The sequence below is a fragment of the Scyliorhinus torazame genome, chromosome 1 (genome assembly GCF_047496885.1).
Source record: "Scyliorhinus torazame isolate Kashiwa2021f chromosome 1, sScyTor2.1, whole genome shotgun sequence".
Lineage (NCBI taxonomy): Eukaryota > Metazoa > Chordata > Chondrichthyes > Carcharhiniformes > Scyliorhinidae > Scyliorhinus > Scyliorhinus torazame.
In genome coordinates this window covers 407592335-407604920 of record NC_092707.1, presented here as the reverse complement: position 1 = coordinate 407604920, position 12586 = coordinate 407592335, and the positions used below count along the sequence as shown (strand labels likewise).

General features: G+C 49.2%; 1 protein-coding gene across 1 annotated transcript in view; it reads left to right on the top strand.

Moving 5' to 3' along the window:
• LOC140428227 (butyrophilin-like protein 2) overlaps window positions 1–5536 on the top strand; it is a 100723-nt gene extending 95187 nt beyond the window's left edge. Inside the window, exon 6 of the mRNA XM_072514471.1 lies at window positions 1402–5536. The gene's annotated coding sequence lies outside the window, so the exon portion shown is untranslated. The remainder of the gene's footprint in view (window positions 1–1401) is intronic.
• The last annotated feature ends 7050 nt before the right edge of the window (window positions 5537–12586 follow it).

Sequence of the window (12586 nt, the reverse complement as noted above, 5' to 3'; positions counted from 1 at the left end):
TTCCAGAGAGGGATTGAATTCCGAAAACCCGGCAGTCAATCTTTTCATGAGCCCTTGTGACCTGGACAGATCACTGTCCGACCTCTAAACTCCAGAGCATACAAATCCCGTTTGTGCAGTCTCTTCCTCATCATTTTTAAACTATTCACTGCCCTGGTATCATCCAGTGAATCGACAAAGTGACCCCACAGAGGCCAGTGTAGACTTTCAAGTTGCAGTACCCGGATCTGAAGTTAAGACGGAACCCAAGGCCCTGCACATCTGAAACTTTACATCCTCGTTTTTGTATTCCAATCCTTTGAGATTGTAACAACTTCCATTTATATAACTCCTTAATTTAAGGTTGCTGGCAATGTTCCTTCCAATATGTGGTTCCTGTGTGTGGCCAGCTTGTTGCACTATGCAGTCCATTTTAAGGTTTAAAAAAAAAAAGTATATATATTTTATGGGATGTGGGCTTCATAGAAACATAGGAATTAGGAGCAGAAGTCGTCAATTCAGCCCTTCGAGCCTGCTCCGCAATTCAATCAGATCATGGCTGATCTCTTCCTGGTTCCAAATCCACCACCCTGCCTGTTCCCCACATCCCTTTCACCCGTTTTTAAATCAGAAATATATCTTCTGTCTCCTTCTTGAAACCATTTAATGATTCTGGCTCCACCGCACTATGGGTCAGTCAGTTTCGCAAGTGCACCACCCTCTGCGAGAAGTAGTTCCCCCTCACCTTGGTTTTAAATCTGTGGTGAGCTGCTGCCTTAAACTGCTGCAGTCTACCTGGTGCAGGTGAACCCATGGTGACGTTGTCATTTATCGCACCCAAGTCAATGTTGGGTGGCCCACCCTGTTTTATTGCTTTTAGAATTTTCTGTAGCAACTGACTGGCTTAATAGGCCATTTCAGAGGGCACTTAAGAGTCAACACATCTGGAGTCACATGTAGGCTAGAGTAAGTAAGGAAGGCAGATTTCCATCCTTAAAGAGCATTCGTGAACCAGATGGGTTCTTTTTTATGACAACTGATGTTAGTTTCAAGCCACCTATACTCTTGGCTAGCTTTCAATTCCAGATTTTTTTAATGAAAGAACAAATTAGGAGTAGGTCAATTATTGGTGAATTGAATTTCTTAATTAATCGAGTTTAAATGCTGCAGTGGGGTTTGAACTTCTATCTGTCTGTCCCCAAGGCATTAGCCTGGGTCCCTGAATTATCCATTTATTAACATTACCAATATGCACTGTCGACAGATCCTAAAGGGAGCGTTCCTTGTGGATCACCCATTTGTTCCCTGTGCAGCAAATTCTGATTACTGCAGAACGTAAGGGGAACATTCAATGCTGCCCAACCACCATGTGTTTTACTCTCATGAAATGGAATGACTATTAAACTCTGTTCTCATTGCCAGGTTGCCCCTGTGCGATTGTCTCTCTGAAGACTCTGTTGGTTTAACGGTGTAAAGGCAAGACGAGCTGGAATGGGTGAAAAGGACTTTCTTTTTTCCACCCTGCATACAACAAGGACTCATTCTCTTCCCTGTTAGACACCAGAACCAACTGAGTTCCAGTACTCAGCCTCCTGGAGTTGCTACATTTTGCTCTGCACAGGTTGTGATGCTGTGAGAAAGGAACAAAAAAAAAAACAGTTTCCTTTTTAATGGGTTTGTTTTTGCACTTTACACTGTGGTCCATGCGCTGTGTGTCAGAGTTCAACGGTAAACCTGTGTATTGCTGCAAACGAGAAAAACTGACTTGACTTTTACAATCAGGGATTCGGCAGATCGAGTATAATTTAACTGGTGAATTCTCACTTTATACCTAGCATGCTATATAGCAATGGCTTTAGCATTCCCTTTAAACAACAGTTGTTAAGTACACTAATGAAAGTCTATTTATACCATTGAGTCACCCACTTCTAAGGGGCGATGAACAGTTTGCACTGGATTCTAGCCAGTTCATTTCATACCCTGAGGGAAGGTTAAACTGGTGCAATCCTTCTAGGTCATCCAGCAAAACTCCTCAAGATGCCGCTGGGATGTCAGAATCTGTATCAGTGACATGGATGGTTCCCGGGATTTCCACCAGGACCGGAATTGAGTCGATCATTTATCTTTGCCACTGTGTCGCTCTCCCTTGTAACCTTCACTCCAATCTGTACAAAATGTTTTATGTTTGTGGAGTTTACTTGCCAAATTACCCACTGTTTTTCCTGGTTGATATGTCTCATATATTTCTGCTACCTTTCGGGAGTGAGAATTCTTGTGAACTTTGTTTTTATAAATGGGTATTATCTGGCTGCACAGTCATGGATTATGTTATGCAAGCTATATTCACCAACTGCATCAGTCTGTTCCGCACTTTGCAGGAACCTTGGAGCTCTCAGTGCAGAAGGAGGCCATTAATCCCATTCTGTCCACCAAGCTGTTTTGTAGCTCAGTCCAAAACTAATCCCACTTCCCTGCTCTCTCACCTCGCCATGTATCTTCTTTGCTTCTAATATTTATCCGGTTCTCCACCAGGTTTAGCACACTCTCAAACAAGGAATCCCTCTTGCTGTCTGTGATCATTTCAACTAACGTCCCAAACAATGGAAACGGTCTCTCTCTCTTTTCTCCCCCCCCCTGCCCCGTGACCTTATTAAAACCTTTCTTTATAATTTACAGTGGATTCAATATCCTCTGCAGTTCCGACACGGGGACAGGAGTAGGCCATTGTCTGTTCCGTCGTTCAGTGTGGCTGAGGCAGATCAGTGATTATGGCGACAGATTGCGTGGACGAGGCCTATGTGCTCTTAAGTATCGAAGATTAAGCAATGATTCAAGTGAATGCTTAAGATGGCTAACAGGTAGAGGGAACGGATTCTATTTTTGCTCGAGGGAGCAAGGGAACAAATCCTCAAAAATTAGAGCTGGGTTGGGGTAGAGTGTCAATTGAAAATGTCAAAACTGGCGCTGATTTGTTTTGCTAAGTAGGCACACTGCGGTTTACAGAACTCCACCCGGTCTTAGTTAAGATGTAGATCAGTGATGATCAAATGAGGAATAAAGGAATCTGAGTATTCCATTTAACCTCTCGAGTCCGTTCCACTCGTTCATCCAGTTATGGTTAACTCGAGAATGACTTTTCCCGAGATATCTTTAATTTTTTTTTGCTTTTTGTTAACCAAAGATGATATGTAATATTTTAAAATGAGTGAAACATGTATTGTATCTCAAGTCTCTCCGTTTTACAATCGTTCCCCCCCCATCGTGTTTCGTCATCATGAATCACACTGCCCACCACCTCAAGGAGGCCTCCAAAGTTAAATACGGTTCTTGAGCTGTGATTTATCAAATTTATCACTAACTTCAGAACATTATTATTTATTCTTGAGATGTAGGCAAGGCCATCCCTATTTGCCATGAGAAGATGGCGGTGGGGTTTCTAGTACAGCTGAGTGGCTCGTTTGGGTACTTCAGAGGGCAATTTAAGTAAACCGCATTCTGTGCCTGCATTCATACATTGGCAGGCTGATCAGAGATGCAGGTTTCTTCCCTAAGCAACATGAGGAAATCACTTGGGAGGGGGGGGGGGGGTGGAAATCTGAACTTTGTGGTTGCTTTTACTCATGTAACTTGTTATTTATAGATTTAATTTTGAAGAAAAAAAAGTCAAGTTTCCGAATTGTTTCCTGGATTAATGGTGGACATCATAGTAGGACAGTGGTTAGCACTGTTACTTCCAGGGTCCCAGGTTCGATTCCCGATTTGGGTCACTGTCTGCGCGGCGTCTGCACGTTCTCCCCGTGTCTGCGTGGGTTTCCTCCGGGTGCACCGTTTTCCTGCCACAGTCCACAGATCTGCAGGTTGGGTGGACTGGCCATGCTAAATTGCCCTTCGTGTCCAAAAAGATGAGGTGTGGTTACGGGGATAGGGTGGCGGAGTGGGTTTAAGCAGGATGCTCTTTCCAAGGGCCAGTGCAGACTCGATGGGCCGAATGGCCTCCTGTACTGTAAATTCTAGTAGTGTGTAATCACTACACTGCTGTACTCTATGCCACTCATTTTGAAGCCAAAAATTCTATTGCCTGCTGTTCAGATTGGTCTATCAGCGCTATCACTTTCAGAGCTTTCTGCATTTGTACATCTGCAAAGTCATTCTATTGCATTTTCACTTCCTATTCCATTCTTTTCCTTAAAGTATATTCATCGATACTTATGCAATCTATATTATACCAGTCTGTCCATTCCACTAACCTGTCCATGTCTTCCTAAAATTTTTCCGCAGCCTACCTCGCTGTTTTTATCAAGCCTCCGACTTGTGTATCTGAGAATTTTGAGATGATTTTCCATGATCACATCCAAATAGTCACCTATACAAAGAACTTGCATCGATAGCTTTCAGCTGTGGCTCAGCGTATTCTTGCCTCGCAAACAGAAAGGGTTTGGGTTTGAATCCCATTATGAGCACACAGTCCAGGCTGATGCTCCAGCCCGGCACTGAGGGAGTGCTGCCTGGCGCAAGGGGCCAGTTTTTGGGTGAGACTTTAAACCAAGGTCCTGCCTCTTTCCCCCCCCCCCCCCCCCCCCCCCCGGCACCTCGAGTCGAGCGTAAATAATCCCAGGCGCGATTTGAAGAAAATTGGGAGAGTTGTCCCCAGTTTTCTAGCCAACATTTATCCCTCAATCACCTTCTCTAAACACACATTATCTGGTCTGTTGTAACATTTCTGGATCTGGGATCTTGCCGAGTGCGACTAGGCTTCCATGTTCCTGACATTGCAATAGTGATTGGATTTCAAGAGAACCTCACTGGCTGTGAAGTGGTTTGGTTTGTTCTGAGTCTCTACCAATGCTCTGTAAATACAGGCATTTGAGAGAACAACGGTGAACGCAGCACTGAATTGTGGCTACACCGCATCCAATCCATTTCTGTTATCTGTAGGTCAATTCAATGATCTGTGTCTCACTCCATAACTTAAGGTTAATTTCATGACTCATGTTTATAATTTAAACTTTGACCACTCAAAGACATTTGATATCCTTTTTATAGGGAGAGTGTGGCTATTAATTCAACTGTGGTATGTATCAATATATTTTACAGTCCAGGGAGGCAGCAGAAAATGGGGAATGGGGTGAATGGGATGCACTGATTTACACACAGAGAGGTGTTCCTGGTGGAATTTACCTTGTTAATAGCCTCCTAACAAATACAGACCTTCACCCAGTTCCTTTTCTTTTTTCAAACAGAAATAATGTGTGCTGGCCGCAATCTCCACCACTGACCCATTGTGTTAAGTGTACAGTTTTACATTTGATTATTTAATTGCTTCATGTTAATTTTCAGCTTGAGATTTAACTCAGTTAGTTTTAGTCGCCAAAACCCAGACATTGTCAATGTCCCAGGTTAGTCGGAGAGCGCGGTTGCCTGGCTATTTGGCTATTTGCTCAGGTGAAGCTATCAGAAAAATGTTAAATATTGACCCTCACTATTGTACATACTTGTTTTGATGTTCATTGTTAATATTCATTTTTAACATGTATAAAAATGAGACCTTCTGTACAAACCACATGACTGGTGCGTCTCACTGTGATTGGTCCCTGAATTCCTGGTAGGCTGGTCGACTTTAGTGAGGTGAATTCCAGAAGGCTCCAATCCATGACCATCCTCCCCCAATGGCCCAGCCTCATGTCATTGAACACCAGGTGCATCAACCCTCAGTTTGACCCATCCGCCACCCACCCCCCCCCCCCCCCCCCCCCCCCCAAACTGGCAATTGGCAAACTGGCAAACCCTTCTTCACCTGATTGACCAACAGTCAAAAATCATCCAAATAAATGTTCTTAATACCTTTGATGTCTCTGAGGTTTTGCTTGCAGCATTGTACTGGAGATGTTAAATTTCCAAAGACTCCAGGAAAATTCTGGAGGGTCGACGATGCCTTCCTTCAGCTGTGTGATCCAGATGTGCTGTCATTCTCTCAATATTACGAAGGTTCCCAACATCACCGACGCCAGTCACCAACCAATTCATTCAACATGATGTTGAGGCTGAGGGTGCAGACATTATCGCAGCTGTAATGCTCTGCTCCAGGGCGAGCAGCACCCAATGCAAGCTGATTCAGTGCAGCTACAGCGCTGACATCAACTCAACAAAGTGAAAGATTGCTCAGGTATGGTGTTCCCACAAAAACAACACAAACCCAATTCAGCCAATCCCAATCATCATGAAAGTGACGGAAGGGATCATCGACTTGATCACCAATAACCAGCTCGTCAGTGTTCAGTTTGGATCCTGCCAGAATCACTCCGCTCCAGACAACATTGCAGCCTTTGCCCTGAACGTGAGCAACATTAATTTCAGACGTGAGGTTAATGAGAATTTGACCGAGTGTGGCATAAAGGTGTCCTGATCAAATTAAACTCTATGAGAATCCAGGAAAACTCCATTAATTGAGGTTATACCAGGAAGGGTGGTTGTTGGGGGATAATCATCTCAGCCCTGGGATATGAACAAAGAAAATTACAGCACCGGATCAGGCCCTTCGGCCCTCCCAGCCTGCGCCGATCCAGATACTTTAGCTAAACCTGTCACCTATTTTCCAAGGATCTACTTCCCTCTGTTCCCCCCCCGTTCATATATCTGTCTAGATGCATCTTAAATGATGCTATCGTGCCCGCCTCTACCACCTCCGCTGGCAAAGCGTTCCAGGCACCCACCACCCTCTGCTTAAAAAACTTTCCACTCACATCTCCCTTAAACTTTTCCCCTCTCACCTTGAAATTACCCTTGTAATTGACACCCCCACTCTTTGAAAAAGCTTGTTGCTATCCACCCTGTCCATACCTCTCATAATTTTGTAGACCTCAATCAGGTCCCCCCTCAACCTCCGTCTTTCCAACGAAAACAATCCTAATCTACTCAACCTTTCTTCGTAGCTAGCACCCTCCATACCAGGCAACATCCTAGTGAACCTCCTCTGCACCCTCTCTAAAGCATCCACATCCTTCTGGTAATGTGACGACCAGAACTGCACGCAGTATTCCAAATGTGGCCTACCCAAAGTCCGATACAACTGTAACATGACCTGCCGACTCTTGTACTCAATACCCCGTCCGATGAAGGCAAGCATGCTGTATGCCTTCTTGACCGCTCTATCGACCTGCGTTGCCACCTTCAGGGTACAATGGACCTGAGCTCCCAGATCTCTCTGTGCATCAATTTTCCCCAGGACTCTTCCATTGACCGTATAGTCCGCTCTTGAATTGGATCTTCCAAAATGCATCACCTCGCATTTGCCTGGATTGAACACCATCTGCCATTTCTCTGCCCAACTCTCCAGTTTATCTATATTTTGCTGTATTCTCTGACAGTCCCCCTCGCTATCTGCAACTCCACCAATCTTAGTATCATCTGCTAATCAGATCTCCTATACCTTCGTCCAGATCATTTATGTATATCACAAACAACAGTGGTCCGAGCACTGATCCCTGTGGAACACCACTAGTCACCTTCCTCCATTTTGAGACACTCCCACCACTACTCTCTGTCTCCTGTTGCCCAGCCAGTTCTTTATCCATCTAGCTAGTACACCCTGAACCCTATGCAACTTCACTTTTTCCATCAACCTGTCATGGGAAACTTTATCAAACACCTTACTGAAGTCCATGTATATGATATCTACAGCTCTTCCCTCATCAAGTAACTTTGTCACTTCCTCAAAGAATTCTATTAGGTTTGTAAGACATGACCTTACCTGCACAAAACCATGCTGCGTATCACTGATAAGTCTATTTTCTTCCAAATGTGAATAGATCCTATCCCTCAGTCTCTTCTCCAACAGTTTGCCTGCCACTGACGTCAAGCTCACAGGTCTATAATTCCCTGGATTATCCCTGCTACCCTTCTTAAACAAAGGGACAACATTAGCAATTCTCCAGTCCTCCAGGACCTCACCCGTGCTCAAGGATGCTGCAAAGATATCTGTTAAGGCCCCAGCTATTTCGTCCCTCGCTTCCCTCAGTAACCTGGGATAGATCCCATCCGGACCTGGGGACGTGGCCACCTTAATGCCTTTTAGAATACCCAAAACTTCCCCCTTATGCCGATTTGACCTAGAGTATTTAAACATCCATCCCTAGCCTCAACATCCGTCATGTCCCTCTCCTTGGTGAATACTGGTGCAAAGTACTCATTAAGAATCTCACCCATTTCCTCTGACTCCACGCATAAATTCCCTCTTTTGTCTTTGAGTGGGCCAATCCTTTCTCTAGTTGCCCTCTTATATATGAATAAAAGGCTTTGGGATTTTCCTTCACCCTGTTAGCCAAAGATATTTCATGACCCCTTCTAGCCGTCTTTATTGCACTTTTGAGATTTGTCCTACTTTCCCGATATTCCTCCAAAGCTTCATCAGTTTTAAGTCGCTTAGATCTTATGTATGCTTCCTTTTTCCTCTTAGCTAGTCTCGCAATTCCACCTGTCATCCATGGTTCCCTAATCTTGCCATTTCTATCCCTCATTTTCACAGAGACATGTCTGTCCTGCACTCTAAATCAACCTTTCCTTAAAAGACTCCCACATATCAAATGTGGATTTACCCTTAAACAGCTGCTCCCAATCCACATTCCCTAGCTCCTGCCGAATTTTGTTATACTTGGCCTTTTTCCAGTTTAGCACTCTTCCTTTAGGACCACTCTCGTCTTTGTCCGTGAGTATTCTAAAACTTACGGAATTGTGATCACTATTCCCAAAGTAATCACCGACTGAAACTTCAACCACCTGGCCTGGTTCATTCTCCAATACCAGGTCCAGTATGGCCCCTTCCCGAGTTGGACTATTTACATACTGCTCTAAAAAAAAACTCCACTGGATGCTCTTTACAAATTCTGCTCCATCTACATCTCCAATACTACATGAGTCCCATTCAATGTTGGGGAAGTTAAAATCTCCCTTTACGACCACCCTATTGCTCCTACATTTTTCTATCATCTGTCTACATATTTGTACCTCTACTTCACGCTCGCTTTTGGGAAGCCTGCAGTAATGTCCCAACAATGTTACTGCACCCTTCCTATTTCTTAGCTCTACCCATATTGCCTCAGTGCTCGAATCCTCCATAGTGCCCTCCTTAATCACAGCTGTGATATCATCTCTGACCAGTAATGCAACTCCTCCACCCCTTTTACCTCCCTCTCTATCCCTCCTGAAACATCTATACCCTGGGATATTTAGTTGCCAATCTTGCCCTTCCCTTAACCAAGTTTCAGTAATACCAATAACATCATATTCTCAGGTACTAATCCAAGCCCTAAATTCATCTGCCTTACCTGCTACACTTCTCGCATTAAAATAAATGCACCTCAGACCACCAGTCCCTTTGCGTTCATCATCTGCTCCCTGCCTACTCTTCCCCTTAGTCACAATGAGTTTATTATCTAGTACCTTACTGGCTTTAGTTGCTGCCTCTTTACTGACCTCTAGCTTCCTAATCTGGGACGAAATTCTCCGTTATCGGCGCAAAGTCCGCCGACCGGCGGCAAAAACGGCGCAAATCCCACCTGCATCACGCCGCCCCAAACGTCGCAAAGTCTCCGGCCCGGAATGGGCTAGCAGCGACGTGACACTATCCGCGCTGGCTCACGTGGTTCACGCCGTGCGGCGTCATGCACGGCGTGACGGCTCATTAAGGACGCGCTGCTCCCCCCCCCCACCCGACCAGAACCCCCGACCGGATGGCCGCCTGCCGCTCAGCCCCGAGGTTCCAGTCATGGGATGTGGAGGCGCTCCTGGACGCGGTGGAGCAGAGGAGGGAGGCCCTGTATCCCGGGCACGGCCGCAGAGTTCCCCACGCCACAGCCGGCGTCTGTGGAGGGAAGTGGCAGAGGCCGTCACCGCTGTGGCCCTGACACCACGGACAGGCACCCAGTGCCACAAGAAGGTGAACGACCTCGTCAGAGCAGCCAGGGTGAGCCCCCCCCCCCCCTGCCCGATATCCATATCCTCCATCTCCCATTATCCCCCCTTCCCCCATATCCCCCCTTCCCCCATATCCCCCCTTCCCCCATATCCCGCCTTCCCCCATATCCCGCCTTCCCCCATTTCCCCAAGTGAATCCAGCCCTAACCTTAACCTCTGCAATGCACGTGCAACCGATGGCGTGCATTCATATACCTGTCTAACACTGTTGCCTTTTACCCCTGCCACCACCACCACCCCCCCCTCCCCCCCCCCGCCACAGGAGAAACGTGCACACAACTGATGAGAGGCCACTGACCGAACATGAGGAAAGGGCCCTGGAACTGGCTGGCGGACCTGGCGACCGGGAGGTTGCTGATGCAGAGGTCGGGGGCGTACTAGCAAGTGAGCCAGACAGCCCGTCCCCATATCACCCCTCCCCTATATCCCCCTCCCCCGTATCACCTGATCACTGCCTGCGTGTCTAACCATGCATGCTTCATTGTGTATCGCAGGAGCAAACGTCGAGGCATCCACCCCCGCAGATGCAGACCGCCCGCATGATGCCACTCGGGGACCATGGGGGACGGAGAGACCCGGACCCTCTGGCATACGACGCCCGCAGGATGCCCCTTGGAGACCACTGGAGATGGAGAGACGCGGACCCACTGGCATGCGACGCCCGCAGGATGCCCCTTGGAGACCACTGAAGGTGGAGAGACCCGGACCCTCCGGCATGCGACGCCCGCAGGATGCCCCTCGTAGACCACTGGAGATGGAGAGACCCGGACCCACTGGCATGCGACGCCCGCAGGATGCCCCTTGGAGACCACAGGAGATGGAGAGACCTGGAGCAACAGGGAGACGACGCCCACTTCTCGTGCGGGTGCGACGACGCAGGCGTGTGCCACCCAGCGACGAGAGGGGCAGCCACAGGCCCCCGTCACAGCCGAACCACGAAACCACTACCCAGGACACCACTACCCAGGAAACTGAAATACAGGACAGTGACACAGATTGGATGGGCGGAGACGAACTGCCACCCCAAAGTGCCATGGACTCAGAGTGGGACGATGCGCACGACACAACGCCACTGCTGTCACCAACACCCTCCACCATCGCAGAAACACTCACCACGGTTGGGCACTTTAGTGATGAGGCGTCTGGTACACTCACTGGTGCGCACAACACAGCCGTCCCAGTACAGCAGGTGGAGGTAGGAGCAGCAGAGGGGTCGGAGGGCAGCCCAGCCCAAGCGAACATCTGCCACCAGATGGATCCCAGGTTCCTGGAGTTTCCACACCCACCCATAGATCTGATGCAACCACCGAACCGGAGACGAGCGAAGAGGGTGATGGCCGGCTTGCGGCGGCTGCAGTCGCAGGTGGAGGAGTCCACCCGCGTCCAGGAGTTGGGAATGGTGCTGGTCATGCGTGCCACCCAGGCCGACACCGCACGGGTGGCGTCCGCGGTGGAGGCAATGGGTACGACGGTGTCAGACATGGGGAACGGTTTGCGAGGCCTGGGGCTTTCCGTGCAGGCAGCGTCTATGGCCCAGGACATGGCTGCCCTCTCACAGGAGGCCATGAGCCCGTGCCAGCGCCAGATGGCAGAGGCGCTCAATGCCATGGCCCAGTCTCAACAGTCCATAGCCCAGTCTCTGCAGTCCATGGCCCAGTCTCTGCAGTCCATGGCCCAGTCTCTGCAGTCCATGGCCCAGTCTCTGCAGTCCATGGCCCAGTCTCTGCAGTCCATGGCCCAGTCTCTGCAGTCCATGGCCCAGTCTCTGCAGTCCATGGCCCAGTCTCTGCAGTCCATGGCCCAGTCTCTGCAGTCCATGGCCCAGTCTCTGCAGTCCATGGCCCAGTCTCTGCAGTCCATGGCCCAGTCTCTGCAGTCCATGGCCCAGTCTCTGCAGTCCATGGCCCAGTCTCTGCAGTCCATGGCCCAGTCTCTGCAGTCCATGGCCCAGTCTCTGCAGTCCATGGCCCAGTCTCTGCAGTCCATGGCCCAGTCTCTGCAGTCCATGGCCCAGTCTCTGCAGTCCATGGCCCAGTCTCTGCAGTCCATGGCCCAGTCTCTGCAGTCCATGGCCCAGTCTCTGCAGTCCATGGCCCAGTCTCTGCAGGCCATGCCCCAGTCTCTGCAGGCCATGCCCCAGTCTCTGCAGGCCATCGCTGAGGGCATCGGCGCCAGTGGCCATGTGCGAGCCGGCGTTGCACTGTCACAGACAGGATTTGCCAACCCCCTGGGCTCCATGGCAGCAAACCTGCAGACCCCTGTCGATACCAGCATGGGCCTCCAGGACTGGCAGCGCCAGATGTCGGGGGGGCGTCGGATGGCCAGTCCGTTGGCATCCCCCACCCATGTAGAGTCCTGGGGGCCATCGGGCACCCCGAGGGAGGTGGAGGTGCTGTGGTCCGTCCCGGGTCCCCCTGTAGGGGAGGTCCGGGAACACCGCGACACCTCGGACTCTCCCACGCCCCCCTTCCGTCCCAGGTGCATCGGGTGGGCAACGGGCAGGACAGGCTGGCAGCTCGCCATCCCAGTCGCCCGGGCCGCAGCCTGGCCCATCTAGGCCAGGACGCCCCAGGAAACGGCCGCCAAAGGGATCCCGTGTCAGAGGGCAGGAATCACAGGAGTCCACCTCCAGTTCTGC